This window comes from Poecile atricapillus, chromosome 2 (assembly GCF_030490865.1).
Source record: "Poecile atricapillus isolate bPoeAtr1 chromosome 2, bPoeAtr1.hap1, whole genome shotgun sequence".
Taxonomy (NCBI): Eukaryota; Metazoa; Chordata; class Aves; order Passeriformes; family Paridae; genus Poecile; species Poecile atricapillus.
In genome coordinates, this window is record NC_081250.1 from 58212719 (window position 1) to 58222877 (window position 10159).

The 10159-nt window shown below is 44.7% G+C and overlaps 1 protein-coding gene across 3 annotated transcripts in view; it reads right to left on the reverse strand.

Annotated features, from left to right (window-relative positions):
• KCNG2 (potassium voltage-gated channel modifier subfamily G member 2) overlaps positions 1-8856 on the reverse strand; it is a 52584-nt gene extending 43728 nt beyond the window's left edge. Inside the window, exon 1 of one of the 3 annotated variants that reach the window (XM_058833635.1) lies at positions 8747-8856. The gene's annotated coding sequence lies outside the window, so the exon portion shown is untranslated. The other 2 variants (XM_058833634.1, XM_058833633.1) reach the window with 2 other exon arrangements.
• Positions 8857-10159: the final 1303 nt, after the last annotated feature.

A 10159-nucleotide genomic window follows, 5' to 3' on the forward strand; every position in this document is an offset into this window, starting at 1 on the left:
AGGCTTTTCAATATTCTATAAGGACCCACTCTTGAAACCCTTTGGTTTTTGTGAGCTTCAGGACACCAACGTACACAGGAGTTTGTTTGTGTGAATTACTCATGAAGGGTCCCTTCCAGCTCATACTATTCTATTATCCAGTGCCACTGGGATAGTGCAGAGAAGCAGCCAATCTTTGATTGCAATTGCTCAGTTAAAATTTTCACCTACAGAAAACACAGTATTGCTGTGCCAAGTCCAAGTCAGTGCATGTTTTGAAGGTATTTAAGCTGATTCCCTTCTTGCAGGAGAAGGGCAGAGCTTGCCAAAGTGACTTCCAGATGGAAAGTGCGTCCCTGATCATATGTGTCTACAAACAGACCAAGCTGGGCAGTCCTGAGGCTGCTCTCACTTGACCCAAATGGGGAACCATCGTCTTGGAACTCAGAGTGGAGGAAGAAAGCCAAGTGAGAATCACATATTTTAATTGAAAAGTAATTAGGCAAGAACACCAGCAGATTGCAGTGGAAATTGAGAAGCCATAGAACAAATTGTTTCCATGGACTCACTAATCCTTGTGGATTCCTTCCAGCTCGAGATATTCTATGATTCTATGATTCTAAGGGTAAAGTCTGTCAGGATTAGACATTGAATGTAAGCTCTTTTCACAATTTTTTATTTTAAAGCTAGAAAAGAAATAAAATCATAAGTTTTACTCTTGCTTAGTCCAAGAGTGATCTGGTATTATTCATCCATAACTCTGAGGGTTTTAACTCTAGACCATTGTACAAGCACAAACACCTAGGACTGAGGCATGCTCTCGCTGACATAAAGGTTGGTCTGGATGGGTTCTTTTGATTTATCTCAGCATGCCGAAAAGAACATTTCCCTGCCATGCAGCCAATTGCTCCTAATTAAGAGCCCTGAACAGCAGTCTGCAGAAAAAATTCCAGTCCCTCTGCTGCCAGAGGAAGCCTTCATGGTGTGAAGCCTCATACACCCACCAGGAGAGGCTGTGCTCAGAATCAGGCTTTTAGGGAAATACTAAATGCAATATTTATTTGAGAAATATTTTAGCGACATTTACATTGAAGAATATCCACACGAAAGAGGATATTCACAATTACAACCACAAAGTGCTGGGACTCTCTAAAGCCTGGAGAGTATGCTGCTTCTGCTTCTGGTGGATAAAGAAAAGGTTGTGTATGCTGTGCATTTCCCAGTCTCAGAGGACTCAACCTTTTGTTTCTAAATCAATAGTTATGAAATGAAGCCTTCTAAACTACTTAAACTTGTCATTAAAAGACTTTTCAAAATTTCTCTCTTTTTTCTCTCTCTTTCATATGTAAACCTGATCCTCTTCCTTAATCCATATATATTTGCAGAAGTTTTTGCAGGCTTTAAAGTCATACTCAGAAAAGTCCTTCCTGAAACACCTTTGATGACTTTACAGTATATAATGACATTCAAAGCTACTCCTTCCTCAAAGTCTGACTAAATGACTTGGAAAAACACAATAGACAAAAACAGCAATAAAATTATTCTGGGTACAGAAGTTAAAACAAATCAACTTTATCTGAACTAGAGCTGGTGTGACTGGAGTCATTAGTGCTTTCTTGTAGGCTGAATAGAGGAGACTTTCTTAAGGAACTGATATGACTTTCCCTTAAACAATGAATGCAAGTTCAACTGAATGCAGTCCGGAAAAAGCCCTAAAACTTAGCTGGGAACTTAGACTGAATGTAATAATTTGAGTTCTGCCACAGAAACTGTGTCTGATTAAATGTCACAGGATCACGATTTTACTGTGTGCTCCTGTGCAGTGAAAGGCATCATATAAATGATACCATTCAAAGTTAGCATACTCATGCACATCAATAGAAACCACAGACAAGCCTCTTGTGGCTTCACTGACTGCTTAAGCCTGGCAGGTAAGGCTGGTCATTATTCTGAGCACGGAGGTAAGTTCAGAAATATGTCAACATGCATTACTGCAATCAACATGCATTAGTGCACATCAGCGTGCATTATTGTAATCAAATTTAACAGCTCAACTGAACAACAAGGTCTTGCAGTCTGAAAAGATGGAAAAAGGTCCAGTAATGGTAACAAAGTGGTGCTAGACTGCCCATGGAGACACATAGCAGGCCTCTGCCATCAAAGTGTAACTGCAGTTTCACTGCAAGAATCAGTCTGGAGGGTGTACCACAATCTTCATTAGCTAGAAGCACATTATAGTGATCTCCAAAAGCAATCATTCCTGATGTCAGAATTAGAAACTAAAATTTATGAGATGTGCTCCGTGTCCTGGGAAATATCTGCTTTTTCAAGTATTTCTTCCTTAACTTTGGAACATTATCAAAGGCAGTTTGTGAGGGAAGAGAATTAATTTTTGAGAACCAAGTAAAAATTTCATCCCGACAGGTCAGAATAAAGTAGAATTCTAACCCATACAGATTTTAGCCTTGGGATAATGTTTGAAAAGCTCTAAAGAGGCTTGAGTTTCACTCAGAGTTTTGTAGAATTAATTTATATTGTGATTGCAGTCTCCATAGAGGCTTTAGCAGCTGAAAAAAATTGCACTGATAATCTGAAGGAAAACAACTATTTTTCATCATGTCTGTTACAATTCATTCAGCATGGAGTACCTAGGATTCTCACACTTCACTCTGAGAAGTTAAAAAATCCCTCATCTTCCCTCAAGCTCTGTCTATCCTTCATCCTATTATTTAGAACACTCAATGATTCACAGTGTTGACAATGCACTTTCTCTAGCAATTGTTCCCACCTCATTTCCAAAGCAGGATGTTCTTATTCTTAGAAACATATCAACCCCTCATGCTAAAAAAAAAACACCCTGAAGTCCAAAACCAAACAAAACTCTAGAGATTTTTTTCTGTACACTGCAAAAATCTGTCCATCATTATGACAACCACCTTCAGAGAGTGAGACACTGCCTTATACCACTCGTGCCAAGACCCATTAACGGGAATCACATATTAGTCCCTTCATTAATCTACATCACTTGTGTGGTTAAATCAGCACATTCCCATTGTTGTTGACTCTGAATGTGGTGTTCTTATGTTATTGCTCATGCAGTTCAGTGTTGCTTCAGCTGTAAACAAACACAGAGTTTAGCTGTGAATGAACTCCCTCCAGCTCAGGCCAGCAATACCCCAGTAATGCCAAAGCCCCCTGAACCAGGGATGGCAAACAGCACAGAAACCAGGGTTCACAATCCCTGCACTGCCATAGCAAGGGAGGGACTGAGGGGGAAGAGAAGGCAAAAGGGAGAGACTCTGAAAGGATGCAAATGCTGACACCCTCAAAGTCACCAAAGTCAGTAGATTTGCACTAAGAAATACTCATTTTCAAACAAATGGGTATTTCAAATCCAAACAGTATTTTCCTTGATTCAAAGCTGGTTTCATGTGACAAACCTTTAAAAGCAGTCGTGTAGGTCCTAGAAAGTAGAAGTTCTAGAAATTAAAAAGTGAATGGAAACAAGCTTCCATTTCAGGATTCAGTTCTGTTCAACACCCTGGACAGATAAAATCCCAAGGTCTCAGAAATGTGCTAGACTTGAAGAAGTTAGGTTTAGTTTTCAGGGGTACAGGGCCAGGCACAAAAAAATTATTCTCACAGCTGTGCCAAATCCCTGGAGGATGGTTTATCCTAAATCTGGTTTACTTCTCCTCCTTTTTCCTTAATCTGTCCAACTTCTCCTTAAACATTCTAAAATCACGGATGTCTTGTAACTCAGACAGTGGGGCAAATGTGCACAAAATGATGATGTGAGGAATCTGGTTCACAGCCAACACACAACTGCTTCACAATACATCTAGGAAACCTCATTGTCAGCCCATCCCAAGAACGTGTGTGACTAAAATCATTAAAAGAAACCCCAACAAACATTGCAAGATGGCAAAAGATATATCAAACAAGTAAACATGCTTATAAATCCTCTCCAAAGTTCCCAGAGGACCATGCTCAAATCCCAAGTGTACCAAACAAAGCCAATGTAGTGGTGGGCTTGGTAGTGGTTAGAGTCAGATTTCATGATCTTAAAGGTCTTTTTCAACCTAAATGCTTCTGTGATCCTGCTGGGTGTCAGCACTCTTTTCCCCTCCAAAGGAATGATGGAGTTCAGGCAGGGAAGGGCATCACCAGCACGGCCCCAGCTGCTCCCATTCACAAAGGATGAGCAGTGGGCATCCTGGCACTACTCTGAACACAGGCTAAGATAGATCTTACCCATTACTCCCTGCCCAGCTGGTATCAGTCTATTTATTTTGTTCAGAGAACCATTTATAGATGGCTGAGACAAACAGCTCTAACTCAATTGCCAAAAATCCCCCACAACATTAATATTTACAAAGTGCTTCTTGTGGGTACCATTTTAGTCTAAATATTATTTGTATCTTCAGGAAACACAAAGCTCTGAATAAGAAGATGAGAATAATCTCCATAAACACCAACATGTATAATTATTCTTCTTGAAACAACACTGAAAGGACACATTCTTAATGTTTTATTTCTGTTTCATCTCGGTTGCTTTAATATTCCTGGAATCTTGAGTACATTTTTTCTTTTAAATGCTCATACCCTTTCCATTTGTCAAACATTGATTTACCTCCTGCAACTTGTGCAGAACTCTAATTTAACACACTTTAGTTGGATCTCTTGTTTTCAACAGGCATCACAAATTCTACTGAGAGCACAGAAAAACACTGGTTAACCAAGCACAGAACATGGAGAACCATTGTTTGTGCAAATCTCCTGCAAATATAGTGGATTTACATTTATTTTGACCAATACCTGGCATCACAGTTCACAGTCTTAATTATTCTTATTTTTAAAGTACTTATTTAGAACCCTGAAAGAGAAGAAGAAGGAAATCATTTGGGACCTATTCTGCTCAGGAATAGGAATAGACTAGAGTGGCTTAATTCAATTACAGTAATTGAAATTCCTCCCTTAGCTTTTTGTCACTTGGAAAAATACCACAAGACCCTGACTTGCTTTAAAGATTTAGATTTTATCACTTAATGATTGTGAAATGGCAAATTTGTTTTGGTAGAACCTGAACAATTATCAGAGATGCCAGTTCATGTTAAGAAGCTGGGAGACTGCATACTTCTTATCTTAATTCCTGGGTGAAAAAACAAAGATATTTTAAATATTTAATAATTAGAAAAATGCTCCAGAAATTGCTCTTCATGCACCTAAGGTTAATGAAAGCACTGGAAGTTTGAAGATATAAAGCACTCATCCTAAAGCCCGTCAGCATTCAGAAAACTATCACAGGATGATTTTTGAGTTGGTGAGGGCGGAAGGACAGTACTAAGAAAGCAGAGTGACTCTAGCCCCTCTCTCATCTTAAATAACATAGGGAGTGTCCATCCTCTCTGCTGGGAAGTCAGGGAAAAGCCACTGGTCTTTCATCAGGCCCTATGACCAGCATCAGAGCTTTCACAAACATTGTTTTTTTCACTCAGCTCATCGTTTAAACACAGTGCACAGGATGTTAATTTGCATTTGTGTGTTAGTCTAGTGAAGAACAAAACTAAGTGAGGAGCAAGGAAGAAGTCTCCCACAGGCAAAACACTTCACAAGAGGAACAGAAGCAACAGACCCTGACTTTCTGCAGGGCTAAACTGCCTCTTGAAATGGACCTGGCGTGTGGCACAGAGGCAGCATACACCAGGGAAGCAGTACCAAGTAACTTAAAGTTGTCATGTTTAATTAATTGGTTCTTAAAAATGCTTGATGCAAACAAACCATTAAAGTCCCTTGACTGATTATTACACCTCTTATAATCTGATGAAGACATTCATCTGAGTAGGGAAACTGGCAAGTCATGTAACTCAAAACTAATGTCTTAACTGAGCAAGTAAGTTACTCCATGCAATTCAAGGCACACTGAGTATTTAAAGAGGTACTGCACCAGAGCTGATTGGTTTCCTCGTTAGTTTAGTAGAGCTGCAAAACGTTTGAAAAGAGATAATCTCAATCTTTATCACCTTATTACATGCATTTGAAAGTTTTTGAACCCTCTACTGAAACCCATCTGTATCATAGGTTTAACACTCTGGTCCTTGACTGCTCATGTAATTTTTAAAATAAGTCAAAGGCTCCTCAATCACTCAGACATTAAAATTTAGGAGTTTTCACCATCTCCAGCTTCCTGTTTCTTCTCTTAATACCATTTAAACTGAACGTTTATTTTATCATTCACTCAGTCTTAGAATGTTGCCTCCTTTTCTTTCTTGCAAACAATCTGAGGACACAGGGATCAAATCCATCTCAGCCTTTCCCCCAGCTGCTCAAAACAAGCAATCAAATAGCTGTGTGCATGCAAGTTCACAAGCTAAAAGCTATGCCGAGCATTCAGAAGACAATACTCTGGAATAACTCCCCACCTGGGTACTCGCTCAGTATCAAGAGTACCAGTGCACAGCATTAGCACAGGTACAGCTACAGCATCATCAGTTCCCACCAGCTTTTCTGGCTCTAGCTTCTCCAGTTAGACTGGTCTCCTGCTGGAGGAGTCCAAGGGTTTTCACGGTGTCTAAAAATCCATCCAACACTGCCTTGATCACTGATCCTGTCTGACTGCAGGCAGTGCTGGGCTCAGTGCAAGGTACAGTCTGATTACCTGGGGGTAACCTCTTACAGTGTTCTGAAATCATAGTTAGGCATTAAAAGGATTTCTCCCAGAATCAAACACAATGACAAAGAAGAAGCATCTGAAGACCATCACAGTCCTGCCTAAGTTCAGCAAAGAAACGCAATTCTAATGGAACTCTTCTCTCACCTGTTTTATCAACATGGAGTTATGAAGGGGAAATTAAAGAAATAAACTCACGTGTTTTAGGTCTTCAAAACCAAAGCCACATAAACAAAGCTGGGCTATATTAATGGGGACCCTGGCAATAGATCCAGGCACCATGAGAGTTAGTCATACAAAGGGCTGTGTCACATTCAAAAACTGAGCTGAAACTTTTCTCTCTGTGCTGTTTTAAAGCCACTCCGTACTTAAGTGCGAAGTGATGGCAAACATTTATTGACAGTTAATGCAGCGCTCCTGCAATGTATTATTAGGCACAAGCCCAGAGGCACAAGGCCAAGTGCTGTTAATCTCTTGGTGAGTGCCGTACTGTCTCAGATATGCACTGCCTGAAAATATCCGGTGATATCGCTAATGTTTTTTAAAAGGCAGGAGTCTCGAGTTTTCACAGAAACTGATACACTGATTAACCCACCAGAATAAAAGTATAATGGAAAAAGCCCTGCAACAGTTCACCCAGTTTCTAACCCCTGTTTCCACACATCAGGAGTGATGTACCGGAAAAATACTACCCTCCTTTGCTTTACCTCATGCTTTACTTTAGCAGTGTCAAGTCAGATCTTTCTTGCTCTGCTAAAAACCTTTCCAAAACAAGTGAAAACATCTATCAGCTTTTACCCAAGGGAAATGAATTGCTGAATATTCAATCATAGGTTTCCTTCCAAATGCTCTGCTTGTTTGTTTTAGAGAAGCCTTAAGAAGGGCAAATAAAAGGTTTGGAATCCTCTGAGCAAAGCTGACTTCTTTCTCTGAAGGTCACCCTCAAGCCATTTCAGAACCGTGGAAACAGCCAGGGGAGGGATAAGCAGACTCAATAGGTAGCTTTTCTTCTCAAGTAACTTTTGTGCTTCAAGCTGAACTAAAAAAATGCCCTCAGGTGGAGGTTTGCCACTTTTTATGGACCTGTCCAATTTTACCCTGGGGAGGAAGATGCAGTAAGAAGTTCTTGCAAAAGTATCTGCTGCACAAGTGCTTCAAAGAAAGGAGAGATTGCCTTTTAAAAAAGACTCCACTAGAAGTGATCAGGCTCGTCAAGGGTCTTATGGTCAGGTACCTTCTACTTTGGGACAAACCTTAACCACTGTTTTCAGGGTCAGTGCCGAAACTGGAATATTCATTCAAACCATACCGTGTAGATCAGAATCAAGACAGCCCCTTCATATTCCCTCAGAATTTACGTTCTGATCATACTAATAATACGCACTCAAATTGATAGCAATGCATTTAGCAAACATTAAGTATGACTGCCATGCCTATTCAGAGCAAATTTTGCCTAGGATCCAAACGGAAACTCATAATCACGTTAGATAAACATATAATTTAGGAGATGCTGCAGCCTGACTAAAGACTTAATTTTGTGTAAACCTTGAGAAAGACCCGGGAAAGCAGCGGGAGCTCTGCCTAAACAAAAACTACAGGACCTGGGGCCCCTGTGCAGCTCTACGCAGGGGCACACCACCGTCATTCCAGCGACAGCTCCGCAAGCCCGTTTCAGTAAGGAAAGCGAATCGCCACCCCAAATCCCCAAGCAGGCAAGTGAACAAAGCAGCGCTCCGGGGCAGTCCGGGCAGGGCAGCGGCTGCGCCCCGGCTCGGCTCCCGGCACAGCCCCGTTACCTTCTTACCGGGCAGGGCCGGCCGCGCTCGCTCCGCTCCTCAGGGCAGCGCAGGGCAGCGCAGGGCAGGGCAGGGCAGGGCAGGGCAGGGCTCCAGCCCGGGGCAGGCGGCAGGGACGGGGCGGGGCGGCCGCGCTTCTCCCCGGCTCCGGCAGCGCCCCTCGCTCCGCGCACGGCCCGGGCACAGACGGGACCCGGTAACTTGGCGCACGGTGCCGCCGGCCAGCGGCGAAGTTGCGGCCACCCAGCTCCATTCCCTCGCCCAGCGGGTGCCCCGGCCCGCCCGCCGCAGCCCCTCTCACCTCAGGCACCTCCTCCTCCCCGCCGGGACCGGGGACGGCTCCGGCTGCTCCCCGCTCCATCGCCTCTCCCTGCTCGCTCCGGCTGGCGCGGCCCCGCTCGCCGCCGCCGCCCCAGCGCCGGCCCCGGAGCGCCGCCTGCCGCCGGGGCACGGCCCCCGCCCCCGCCAGCCCCGGGCCGGCGCTGCCCCAGCCGCCCTGCGAGCCTCAGCCGGGCACCGTCCTGGCCGGGCAGCGGCGTTCATCTTTCATTCCTGTCTTTAACCAGCAGCCCCCTCCCCTGGCCGGGGCAGCGCGGGTCCCGCTGCCCGGGCAGCTGCCGTGAGCTGCCCGAGCGCTCAGCCCGAGCCGCTCCGAGGCGGAGAACGCGCTCCCCCGGGCGCCGGACCTGGGCTGGCTGCGCTGCGCTCCCGGCTCAGTTTCCAGCTCCGCTCGCAGCCCGCGGGTGGCTCCGTGCAGCCGGCAGGTGAGCGCTGTCAGAGAGCCCGTGGGGCGTGCCAGGCGCTTCCCAAGGCGGGGAGAGCCCTTTCCCCGAGTTTCTGCCCCAGCCCTGCGCAGCCGGAGCTCGTCGGGGAGGCAGAGCGGTGCCGGCAGCCCGCGGAGCGCAGGGACGGGACCGCGGCAGAGCGCTGCTTAGCTCGGAGCCTGCCGTGTGTGCCGGGGCTGCCGGGACCCCTCGGGGGGCCAGGTGGGGAGCGGCGTTCACAGACGGCCGGGCAGAGACATCATTACCCTGCCTGATGTGTCCGATCTGCGAGCCTCTGGATGCCGGTGTGAGCGGTCAGGCTCTGCCCGGGGTTACACCGCACGTACACCGCCGCAGCACGCCGCTCCGCCGGGCAAACAAAAAACACACCACACGCGGAACTTTCATGGTTTCAGTAACGAGGATGCTCTACCCGACTCCTCCCTCTCCCCCCCTCAATCCCCACCGGTTAACCCCAAGTTACAGCCTATTTTTAAGGATCGAAATGCGTTTCCTGAGGTGTCTCTTTTATCACCTGCTTTTTTTTCAAAATGCCTCTGTAGCTAGTGCCTTACTCCAGAGGTTTTTCAATCTTAACTTATTTTGTCTTATTTTATTCGGATTCTGGCATTCATAATTTTAATTTTTGGTGTATTTTTTTTTAATATTTCCTTCCCGTCCTCTTGGGGAAATTTCTGGCTAGTTCTGGCATCTGTCATGATTTCTGCCTCTTAATACTGAAGCAAAGATTATGTGTGTATTAATTAGTTTCTTTTCTCAGTTAGTGAATCAAGTGCAAGAATTTGTTAGGTCAAACTTGATAAAAACTGTCAGTCCCAGGCAGCCCCTTGTCTCTGCAAGGAGCCAGCTCTGTCTCAGAGAAAGCAGGACATAGTTCTGCCTATAGTATCTGTAGCTATTAGGGAGATTCTCTTTGTTCACCTATATGG